Raw genomic sequence first — 13,428 nt, forward strand, 5'->3', positions numbered from 1 at the left:
CACTCTGACTGGCGTGAGGTGATATCTGAGTGTGGTTTTGATTTGTATTTCCCTGATGAGGAGCGACGTTGAGCATCTTTTCATGTGCCTGTTGGCCATCCGGATGTCTTCTTTAGAGAAGTGTCTATTCATGTTTTCTGCCCATTTCTTCACTGGGTTATTTGTGAAACTCTAAATCTTAAGATTATACCAAATCCTTATAAGTTGTTCACATGAAAAATGTTTTTCTATTTTTTTAAGTTTATTTATTTATTTAGAGAGAGACAGACAGACAGACACAGTGGGGGAGAGAGAGAGAGAGAGCAGCGAAGGGACAGAGAGGGAGAAAGAGAATCCCAAGCGGGCCTCATGCTGTCAGTGCAGAGCTTGATGCAGGGCTTGACCTCGCGAACCGTGAGATCATGACTTGAGTCGAAACCAAGAACTGGATGCTTAACTGACTGAGCCACCCAGGTGTCCTGAAAAATATGTTTTTTAAACACTAGCTTGGTAAAAATTGGACATTAAGGCAAGGAAGTATCAAATTCAGGTCATATTTAAGTTTTTCTTCACAAATAGCCCATTCCTAAAAAGAAAAGAAGGAAGAGGGAACTTGGGAATTTAGGTTATCAAGTCTCACCAAACATTATTAATACATTAAAAAACATTATTGATTATTGCCTTTAGAGTCATACCCTAGGTCTTCTAGCAATGATAAAGACTAAAATAGGGGTGTCTGGGTGCTCAGTCGGTTAAGCGTCTGACTTTGGTTCAGGTCATGATCTCATGGTCCGTGGGTTCAAGCCTCATGTCAGGCTCTGTGCTGACAGCTCAGAGCCTGCAGCCTGCTTCAGAATCTGTGCCTCCCTCTCTCTCTGTCCCTTCTCTGCTTGTGCTTTGTCTCTCTCTCTCAAAAATAAATAAACATAAAAAAAAAAAGACTAAGATCATAGACTAAGGGATGGAGGGGGAAGATGAAGGAAGCAAAAAAAAAACATTTAAGAAAAAATTGTAATTTTTTATGACATTGTCATTTTCTATGAAAGAAAAACCGAAATACATAATTTAAGATAGTGTTTAAATGTAAATAAACTCTTAGCAAATTACAGTCTAAGTGAATATGGTTCAGCCTTAAGTAATGTTTATAAGGTAGTAACAATTTAAATAAAGGTGAGTTGAACTAAGTATTCTCGAATTAAGAAAATAAAACCTAACCCACTAACTCACTATTAACTTCCTCCAGTTTTATTCAGACATAAATTTGGTATTTAATTACCAAGATATAGTTAAGAATACTGTGGGGTCCAACTCCAAAAGACAAGTAGTGACAGTTAAGCGTGAAGCCGTTATTCCTTTCCCTCTGTACTTTCTTACAACCTGTTGTAAAACAGGTATAATCTAGGTTGTGCTTATAATGCAACTGATGTATTCAAGGGCTATATTAAGTTATGAATCAAAATCAGTGTTGACAATATTCGTCTTGAAATATCTAAAGTCAATATTGGCTTCTCTCTTCCTTGTTACAAAAATGAGTTTGGAATACAGGCAGCATCAATCTGAGAAATACAGAGAAATACAGAGAAATACTGAAGCTTGTCTTGGGAGACAGCACAATCATACATCTTGATGGTTAAGAACTCAGTTTTAATTTTCTATTACCTATTCTCCGTACCAGTTAAGCAAATCAACTATTTAACTTTCTGCATGGACCAAGCAAGAACAAAGGGAGTCAGTCTTTTTAAAATTCAAAAACTCTTTCTAACCATACACTATATAATGGACCCAATGAGAACAAAATCAAGTATAGCTTCAATTTTATCTTATCGTCAATTTACTAAATACTGAAATATGGTTTAATAGATGCCCATTAGTTCTTGAATAAGACAAGTTAATGCCTTTTGTAAGAAATTCTGAAACACACACACAAAAAAAAGTATCCTGGAAGATGTATGCCATCCCAGGATGTTAACTTTAGGATAATCTGAGTTTAATTCTAGAGTATCTTACAGTTTAATTGCTATTTTTCCCTTTGACCACAAAGTCCACAGAAAAACACAATCAGCTATGGACAGAAATAAGATGTTGAAGCTGAGAGGGTTCATCTGTACTTTGAGAGTTCTAAGTGTTCCCAGCAAAGCCTTCATTCCTTCCTCAAATAAAGGATAAAAGACATTCCAGTCACAAATGTGTGTCAGTTCCCTTTATTTAATAACCCAGCAGGTATGAAGAACAAGACTATTACTAAATATCTTATTATTTAGTTAGAAAAATGCTGCTATATGGTGAGCTGCTCCTAGGGACTCCATTGCACATTCCAGAGGAGGTATTAAACACTGGTAGATACTAAGATTCCAAAGGTATTACTTCAATGAATTATATTATCATGTGTCCCGGGTTAACTCCTGATGAGAAGTACTATTTTCTTCCAAGTTACCAATGTTACTTTCCTAATTATTGTGTGAACTTCTTAAGGACAGGAACCTTGTCATTCAACATGTACCACCCAATACCAAATAATAGCATGAGTACAGAGAGCTACTCAATAAATATCCATTGAACAAAATTTAAAATTTCTTTCAGTTTCTGAATGAATCAATGGAAAAGCAGAGTTGAGCAAAATGTCTGCCAGAGGTAGGAGATGGGTCAGAATTTTCAGAATTTCAGACTCTTAGGTTATGCCATTCTCTTTTTCCAATGACAAGAAGCTTGGAGAATAACTGCTCTAAATTATCAACTGTTCACCAGAGTGCCCTTTGTTTTTCAGTCTGGTTTAATAGGAACTTTTCCAGTTCTGTATGTACAAGAAGCAAGGGTTTGGGGGGAGTATACAGCAATCTCCCAGAGGAAGGGAGGAGAATTTAAAATATCAGGTTTTCTTCCTATGAATACACGGCACAGATTTCATCCACAGGGCTCAGTTGTGCAAAAGAGGCACACTGCTATTTTGTCAGAAGATTAATGTACACAGTTCCCAGACAGAGCTACCCAACATCAGGATGAGAACATTCACATCTCTGTGTAGGTTCCTGATATGCTCATATTTATAAGTGCAGAGCGCAAGGGAGACGTTTTAAACTGCATTTTAATTAAACTTCAAAACATCTTCCAGAAAATGTCATTACATTTTCCTACAAACTGGAAGACATTTAATACAAAATGTGTCACCCTGAAAAATGGATTGTTTTAATGGTGACTCCTGCTCCTTGCCAAATCCACATTGCTTTGGGGTCTGAAAAGCAAGATCACTCATCCATCTTCCATTTGAGTAAGGTAATTGATGGCGACAGCTCACTGGGTTGCCATTGAAAAAGTGATGGGAAGTGACTACGTTGAGTTCCATGTTCTACAAAATAAATGCAAAACAATAAAAAACGTTCCAGGTTGGATTTGGTAATTTTACATTCACATTATTCTTTCTTTCATTAATCGTGAGTTTTAGTAGAACCCTTGTCAATGTGTAATACGAAACAATATGCTGAAGAGTTGCCTCCTGGCTAGCGACAGGTAAAAGCTAAAAAGCGTGTTATGTTTTCTTAGGAGGAATTTTTTTTTTCTCTTCAGATGAAACGGTAAGAGATTCTAATTGCCCTGTTCCCAAAGCATTGGAAATTTTATTCTGTAACAACATTTTATAACATTATAACAACCAGTATGTTAGAAAGAGTAAGCCTAACGCCAAGCTCACATATAATAATAAAGTTAACGTTGGTTGTTTTGTGAGCTTGCACTAACAGAATTGACACTCTGTTTTACTCAATGCTTTCAAGAATCGCCTCCGGTAGATACTCTCCATTTTACGGATGATAACAGCGTTGCCTTAGGTTAGACGACTGCCCAAGATCACCCAGCTGCTCACATAGCAGACTGGACTCAAAGCGGGCCTCACCTGCCCTCCCAAGCCTGAACTCCACGTACTACAGCTACAACTGTTGCAGTACAGCTTGCTTCAGAATCAACATCTTTTAGACAAAAGTATGTCTGTCTTGCTCTCAGCGAGTTCAGTGAAATCACAGGTGTGACACAATCCTATTTTGCTCCATTCTCTACCTCCTGTGAGGGCATCGTTTTACCAGCTTCTGCCCTTCAGGGCATCTCGTAAAGCTGACTATGGCCTTATATTCCACAAAACTCACGAAGTGTGCTTGCTCTCTCTCTCTCTCTCTCTCTCTCTCTCTCTCACACACACACACACACACACACACACGCGCGCGCGCGCGGCCAACAGGCCCAGGTGTTTGCACAGTCCCATGAATGAGCAGCTGTTGCTTTAAAAGGAGGGTGGCAGAGGAGGGCGAGGGAGCGCTGGCTGGCAGGCGGGTGTGTAAACGTATACAGAGAGCCACTTTCTGTAAGAAGGCTAAAACATATTTAAAATGGGACCACCTCAGAGATGAAATCTTTCCCCTCCTGCTACCTCTCAACCTGCTCCAAAACTCCAATATTCAGTTTTTCCAAGCCTCCCTCTCCCTCCCCCCACCTCCCTGGAGAATGCTGATTTTCTATGTGAACACTTGGCACGTCCCAGAGCCCTTCTACTCCCTCAGTCGGCAGTCAGGGATAATGTCAGCAGTTAATGATTTCCTCGGCTAACAGATGAGTGCGCCCACGCCGCGTGCTCGGCCTGGCGCTGCCCACGCGGGGCGAACAAGGAGTGTGCCGTCATGGTTGTTTTTCAACGGGTTTTCATCTCTAAGTTGGCTTTTGGTTACTCGTTTTATTTTTAAATTGCATGGAAAAGAGAAAAGAAAACATTTCCGTGGAGATCCACGTGACTTAGGGAAGAAGCGGCAGCCATTCGTCACGGGAGGGCGCTGTGCAGAGGATGCACCGGGGCCTGGCTGGAGTTTCTGCTTCTTTCCCTTCGGAAATGAGCTGGGGGCAAAGGTGAAGATAATGTGCCAGCTCCTGGCTTGTTGGCTTGACTTGGTTGTGTAGCGCAGCCTCTTCTATTCTCCCCATGTCTCCCTCGGAAAGTCTGAAACCCCCCACCTTTTGGAGACAATTACATATTCTTCCATTTTCAGAGCTCTCAAGCTAATTGTGAAGAAGAATCCTGCCGTGCTCCAAGCTGTCTTTCCATTTCACACCGAGGGAGTCTTTTAAAGAGATGTACAACTAAGTATTTATTATTGCCCAAAGGAATTGGGCCCTGAGACACAAGTCTCAGGGTAATGGCTGCACATACTTTATTGATGTACTAAATGGGGGAAAAGCTATTTTTACACCTTTTACTGTATGCTAGACTGTTAGACCATGTCCCTCCAATTGGCTATAGTGCTCAATACAGTTCTCCTTGTCCCATGTATTCCAAGAATCACATAGATTCATATGCCCAAGCAATAAAGGCCATTCCATGAACCTAAAGGTAGATTAAATACTTTTTTTTTTAACATTTATTCATTTTTTGAGAGACAGAGACAGAGAGCAAGTCAGAGAGGGGCAGAGAGAGAGGGAGGCACAGAATCTGAAGCAGGCTCCAGGCTCTGAGCTGTCAGCACAGAGCCCTATGCGGGCCAACCTCACGAACTGTGAGATCATGACCTGAGCGGAAGTCAGATGCTTAACCCACTGAGCCACCCAGGTGCCCCCAGACAGATTAAATTCTATCTGCTCCTGTGGATGACTAGTATGCTGGTTGTCTGATTCTGTCCTGATATCACCATCTCCTATGGTGTCACAATCAAGAAGCAATTAACTTGAAAAGCAAATGCCAAGCAGAGTATGTTAAACGATTTGACTCTTGGGCTTGCAATTCATATACTACTTGGTCTTTCTGGATGCCATGCTGAATCTACAATTCAATACAATCTACAATCCAATATCTTTTCTTATTCCATATATGTTTTTAGCCATTATTTGCTGTTGAATTTATGTCTTTCTTTGAGAATCGGTCCAGCAGCAGCCTACTGACCAGTAAATACATATCTTGTTAGCTGGGAGTAACTGAGCCATCTGGAAACATCTTATTCATTGGGTGTGGAAGTCGCATTTCTTGTATTCAACATAGACTATACCTTAATGCAAATCCCAGACAGTGTCTATCATCTTTTACTGTAGTTATAATGGTAATAATAATAATAATTCCTCATGCTTGCTTAGTATTACATAGCCAACTACCACAGAAATAATATCTTATAGAACCAGAGTCTACCTTGGGTAATCCATAATAAAAATTCAAACTTCCAATGTTTTAAGTAAATTCAATGAATTTTGTAGTAATAAAAGTACAGGGCTTTTCTACTAGCTGAGAGCTAACAGCTTCAGAAATGGTTCTAGGTTACATAAAGATAGGAATACTTTTCTATTATTCTAGAGGAAGTCCACACAGCAGGTACCCTATTTAACATTCATTGCCCACACTTAATAAACATTTCTCATGTGTTAGGCACACAGGACACAGAGACAACTGAGGCATAGTCTCTATTTCAAAGAACCAATAGATTACCTATTGCAATTCAAGTTAGGTAAGCTTTCTGTTGGTACCACCTGGTATTAGAAATATTTCTCCTTCAAATACTGCATCCCTTGTTTCATGAACACATGTTGTTTGTCTTCCCAGTGTAGGGAAAATATTTGTGTTTCCAGTTGAAAACTATGTAACCAGATTCTAGAGGAAACTCCTCCAGGTTATCAGATTCTGATTCTGTGGCAAGTATTTTATAATTCTGTGAATTGTAGTAACTGACAGTAATGTAAAATAATTCTTGTCTATGATTTTGTCCTGTCTGGTAGAGATTCAACTGACGTCTTTCCCCACTCTTGGAAAAAAAGTTTTGCTTCCATTTGCACATTCGTTTCAATCTTTTTTTGAACATGTCATAACATGTTCATTGACTAGTGCATAGAATAAATCCTTAACATGTGTTCTTTTATGTATATATTAGACTTATAATTTTTTAAATCATCTTGTATCTTCCTCTTCAGGGATCCACCCTGTCTTCATTCTATGTGTTTTGGTGGGACAGGAGGATTAACACAACCTTCCAATCCACAGAGTTGGCAAATGACCCAAACTTGGTCAGAGAACTCCATTATCCCTGACCATAGTGATTGCTTTAGGGATGGGCACATGCTCAAAATTGAGTTCTCCCGGAACATCTCTGCTGGGAATTATGGGAATAATGTTCTTGCTTCCTTTGCAGTCTTAGGTTGTGAGAAAAATGTAGACATTTTTCTCATATTCATCATTGCCCCAACTGCATGAAGGAAGCTATCCAGTATAGGAGGGAAAGAAGCCAACTTATAAAGAAAAGCAGGAAAAAAAAAAAAGAGATGAAAAAAGATAACCCCAAAACCATGGTTTGTGCCTTGGATCCACCTATTCCTAAAGTTTTTAGTTAGATGGCAAGGAGCCGGGGGAGGAGGAGCAATCTTATTTTTCTTAAACTAGTTTGGTTAGGTTCTGTCACTTGGATTTAAAAGCTTCTCAAAAACAAGTCTGACTTCTGACTTTTCCTGATTTTCCCCTCTTCTCCAATAGCAATCTGTCTACTTCAGAAAATGTCTGTGAGCAGCTAAACTTATTTGAGCAGCTAAGATCACTTTAAGATCACAGAGATAAGTGAGATAAAGAAGTAACGCACTATTCATTTATATTAAGACAGGTTTAAAGCAGAACACAATCTTCTCTGGGGTTTCTTGTTACCACACACCTTTCAGGGCTGCAATAATTTCCTCTGGCAATTGACCCCTGAGTTTATAGTTCTTTTCTATCATCCCAGACAAACTATTACATCTTTAAGCACTGTCCACCCCTTTCCCCAGCCTAGCAATATGAGGTGTGTGTGTGCATTAATCTGAGTTCTCTAAAGAAGCAGAACCCATAGGATATATACAGGCCTTTGATGTCAAACTGGAACTTACACCGTCAGTTCCTTTAGGTCTCTAGCTTGCCAACTGCAAATCCTGGACTTAGCCTCCATGATCCCATGACCCCATTTCTTATGGTAAATCAATCTCTCTTTCTTTAAGAGATGTTTTTCTCCTCTTGCATAGTCTTGCCTCCTTTGTCATAGATTAATTGATCTATATGTATATGTAGACTTATGTCATAAATTTATATATATTATATATAGGTTATATAGGTTTATATATATAGAAAGAGACAGAGAAAGAGTTTCAAATGTAAACCTCATCCAGAAATGCTTGCATACATTTAGAAATAACGTTTAACTTCATGATAAAAACTCTCAACAAAGTGTGTTTAGAGGAAACATACCACAACAAAATGAAGGCCATATATGAAAACTCACAGCTAACATCATACTCAGTTGTGAAAAAGTAAAAAGCTTTTCTTCAAAATCAGGAACAAGACAAAAATGCCTACTCTTGCCACCTTTATTTAATATAGAGCTAGAAGTCCTACCTGTAGCAACCAGACAAGAAAAAGAACTAAGAGGCATCCAAATTAGTGAGAAAGAGGTAAAACTGTCACTAATTTGCAGATGACATGATATTACATATAACAATTCTAAAGACTCCAAAATTACTAGAACTAATAAATGAATTCTGTAAAGTTGCAGAATACAAAATAAATATATAGAAATATATCGTGTTTCTATACACTAATAATGAGGTAGCAGAGAAACTATGAAACAATCCCTTTTACAATTGCATTAAAAAGAATAAAATACCTAATAGTTAACTTAACACAAGGAGGTGAAAGACCTGTACTCTGAAAATTGGAAGAGAGTGATAAAAGAAATTCAAAATGACACAAATGGAAAAAAAATACTTGTGAATTGTAAGAATCAATATTGTTAAAATGTCCATAATACCCAAAGCAAGCTACAGATTCAATGCAATCTCTATCAAAATACCAGTAGTATTTTTCACAGAACTATAACAAATAATCCTAAAATTTGTATGGAACCACAAAAGACCTCAAATAGCCAAAGTAATCTTGAGAAAGAAAAATAAAGCTTGGAGGTATCACAATCCCAATTTCAAGATATACTAAAAAGCTATAGTAATCCAAACAGTATGGTACTGGCACAAAAATAGACTTGTATATCAGTGGAATAGAATAGAGAGCCCAGAAATAAACCCATACTTAGGCAGTCAATCTATGACAAGGAGGCAAGAATATGCAAGAGAGAAAAACAGTCTCTTCAGTAAATGGTGATGGGAAAACTGAATAGATACATGCAAAAGAATGAAATTGGACCACTTTCTTACATCATACACAAAAATAAACTCAAAATGGATTAAAGACCTAAAGGTAAGACCTGAAACCATAAAATTTGTAGAAAAAACGTAAGGAGTAGCATCTTTGACACTGGCCTTAGTGACATTTTTCTACATATGTCTTCTCAGGTAAGGGGGAGAGAAAAGCAAAAATAAACTATTGGGACTACACCAAAATAAAAGCTTTTGCCTACCAATGAAAATTATCAACAAAATAAAAAGGTAACCTATCAATTTGCAAATAGTATATTTGATAATTAAAAGCTAAGATCCAAAATATATAAAGAACTCTTACAATTCAACACCAAAAAAAAAGTTATCTGATTAAAAATGGGCAGAGGAACTGAATAGACATTTTTCCAAAGAAGACATACAGATGGCCAACAGACATGTGAAAAGATTCTCAATATCACTAATCATCAGGGAGATGCAAATTAAAACCACAATGAGATATTACCTTGTTTGTACCTGTCAGAATGGCTAGCATCAAAAACACAAAACATAAGTATTGCCAAGGATGTGGAGAGAAAGGAAAACTTGTGCACTGTTATAGGAATGTAAATTGGTGCAGCCATTGTGGAAAATAATATGGAGGTTTCTCAAAACAAGTAACTCCACTACCATTTACCCAAATGAAATGAAAACACTAATTCCAAAAGATCTATGTACCCTTATGTTTATTACAGTATTATTTACAACAGCCAATATATGGAAGCCACTTAAGTACCTATCAATAGATGAACGGATAAATGGCATATATAAATACAATGAAATATCATCTACCCATAAAAAAGAATAAAATCTTTCCATTCATGACAATGTGGATGGATCAAAGGGTATTATGCTAAATGAAATAAGTCAAACAGAGAAAGACAAATACCATATGATTTCATTTATATGGAGACTCTAAAAAATAAAACCAATGAGCAAACGACCAAACCAAATACAGACTTATAAATACATACAGAAAACAAACCGATGGTTACCAGAGGGTTTCCAGTGGCGGGTATAGGCAAAATAAGTGAAGGGGATTAAGAATTACAAACTCTCAATTATAAAATAAATAAGTCACAGGAATGAAAAGTATAACATAGGAAATATAGTCAAAAATATTATAATGATTCTGAGTGGTTCCAGATGGTAACTACACTAAAAAAAGAAAGAGGAGGAAGCAGTGGACGAGGAGAAATATTTAACCAATATCTTGGCACCCTGTAGCCCAGTCAAGTTGACACAGAAAATTAACCATCACAGGGCTGCCTGAGTGGTTCAGTTGGTTAAGCAACCAACTCTTGATTTCAGCTCAGGTCATGATCTCACAGTTTGTGAGATCAAACCCCACATCATGCTCTGCACTGACATAATGGACCCTGCTTGGGATTCTCTCTCTCCCTCTCTCTTTGTCCCTCCCCTGCTCACACTTGCTCAAAATAAATAAATGAACTTTAAGAAAAAAAAAATTAACGATCACAGTGCCCTGTTCACATGCTCCTATAGCACACTACAGAATGGAATTGAGACCAAGAAAAGTGAGCCAACAATGAGTGTCTCTTCCAATCAGTACATATTTTAAATATTAAATAGAAGAGAAGCCATACGCTATGTGGGGGAAGAGTGGGAAAACCTCCTGAGGTAGCCAACAATTAGCTTCTCTTGTGTTGCCTGTGAACAGTTCCCCTGTGTCAATTTCCATTCCCAGTTTAGCAAAAGGAAAGCCCCATAGATAAGCAGCCTCACCTCCTTAGAATGCAATTTAGTGATCCGTTATTATTATTCAAGCTTTGTTCTGTGGTATCTCACTTACCCCACTTCAAGATGCTTATCAAAATAGTCCTTCAATCACATTCACACTCCCCAGTTTTAAAAACACAACTTGCTCCATTCTGTACATGTTCAGTAATGTTTAACACCCTGCACAGCTACCTACCCCTTCAGTCCAGCTCTGGCTCTCTGTGTTCCTACAGACATTCCTCTCACACTATGTTGTAATTGCCCACCTTACATCTCTATATCCTGATAAACTGGAAACTCATGAGAACTAGCACCACTAGTGTATGGCATAGCCTGGCCAGGATCAGGTGTTCAGTAAGAATTTGTCCAAAGGGTATGAATGTGTTACTTCTAGATTTTAAGCTCCCTAAAGGCAAGGATCTTATCTACCTCACCTCTTTCACTGTAGATTTGTCAGAGCAGTGCCTGACACACAGAAATGTGTGTGTGTGTGTGTGTGTTATTATTCCTCTTGACTTTCCCACAGGAAATCTCTAACAAAGCACCCTCCTGACTGTGGGCACTTACCTTATTACTTGGGTTTTATAAACTGAATGGCCCACTCCCATTGGCACAACCATTCATTATTCAACAAATACAGTTTCCTTATTTTCAAATAGACTAATAACTATTTTCTGATACATTAATGCTCATAGGTTACAATTTCTAAAGTCATTTCTTTTCTCTTTTTATTTTTCTTGTTCATCACTTTGACCATATCCTCTAATGAACTGTAGCCTTACATTGATTTCCTATTACACTTTGAGCCAAAACACAAATTTCCGAGTATTTCTTTCAAAGGCTCCTCCCAGCTGGACCCACCCATTCTAAACTGTTTTCATCTCCTACTCTAACCTAGCCTTCACCTTCCAGACCAACTAAATTTATTGTCATGTGGCTCCTTCCACTGGTTCTTCCTCTGCTGGCCGTGAGCCTTTGCTCAATTTTTTCCATATCTATGGAACAACAACCAAACCGCAAGTTTCTCCTCTTTAAATCACAGCTCAAGGACCAACTGCTCCAAGAAGCTTTTTCCCCACCCATCTTCCAATCCATCAGATCATCACTGACCCTGACTTCTACCACAATATAACCTTGAAATGGTTGAATTTATAAGTATGGCGTGGCTGTAATCCAACTTCTGGCTTACGTCAATACTAATGGCCTAATCTCACTATTAATCAATGTTAGATTTAGACAGAACCAAAAGAAATGTTTAATAGTCATTAAATCAGCACTGTAAAATTTACCATTTTGGGGTCAATACAGTTAGGTGTACTTCATTTGAGTTTAATGAATTTATTCCTGCCTTGTTGCACAGGAATTTGAGATTCCAATAACACATGGTATACAATGACAATTAAAAGCAATATCAAGATCAGGGAAAATGTGGATAGAATAAAATATCAAAATTATGGAGAGAACTGAAATGTAAATAATCAGGCCATGGACTCCTTCATGGTTATTAAGGTTGAGCTGCTCATTTAGCTCTGATCTTCGCACTGAGATGATTAATCATTAAGCCCTATTTTTTTACTGAATATTTGAAATTAATCCATCTTCTTTGAGTGATGTGAAAATAATCAGGTCACTAGTACTTTTCGGGGTTGATAACTGTAGCATAAATTAGTGTCTCTAAAAATGTTTTGCATGAAACATAGTCCCAAATGACATGGCATACAAAAGGGGTCCTGTGTTCAGTTTGGGAAGCTTTGAGTAATTCTGCAAAAAAAAAAAAAAAAAAAAAAAAAAAAAAAAAATCCTATTTTATTTTGTTAAAATCCAGTACTTCCCAAATGAATTAGAACCCAGTTTCCCGAACTTTTCCTCACATAATACCTTTTCCCACACAACACCCTGCAGAAATAGTTTCCAGGTGGCTCACTTGGAAAAAGCTGGTATAGGACAACATCAGAGAAATCAGAACCACAACATCCTAAGATGCTTCAGCTGTATTTGTAATGTTTAGGTTCTTAAGCTGGGTGGTGGCTGTACAGGTATTCATTATATAATTGTACATTCTTTTTGATGTGCTTGATAGATTTCCTAATTGCAAAAACATAAAAAAAAAAATTCCCCTCATGAAACTCTAGGTTCCAGCAGCTTCCCCAAGGCAGTGCAGAGCAAAAGGGTACTAAGTTCACTTGTGGACTGGTCTTCACTGCATGCCTCCATCGTTATTTGGAACAACAATAAATCAACAGTAATAATACCAACAGATACTTAGTACTAACTATGTGCCAATCATTCTTTCAGGGCTTTATTCCTATTAATTCATTTAATCCTTATGACACCCCTCTGCATCAGTGCTATTTTCACATTTTACACACGAGGAAATCGAACCATAAAGTGGTTGCTGTAGGGAAGGGGCAGAGCCGGGATGCAAGTCATAGCAGCCTGGCTCCTGAATCCACACATTTTACCAGTGCCCTTATACTCTACAAATCCTATTTTATCCAGGGTGGTTAAGGGAGACTTCCCCCATCCGGAGAC

This window comes from Neofelis nebulosa, chromosome 8 (genome assembly GCF_028018385.1).
Source record: "Neofelis nebulosa isolate mNeoNeb1 chromosome 8, mNeoNeb1.pri, whole genome shotgun sequence".
NCBI classification, from domain to species: domain Eukaryota; kingdom Metazoa; phylum Chordata; class Mammalia; order Carnivora; family Felidae; genus Neofelis; species Neofelis nebulosa.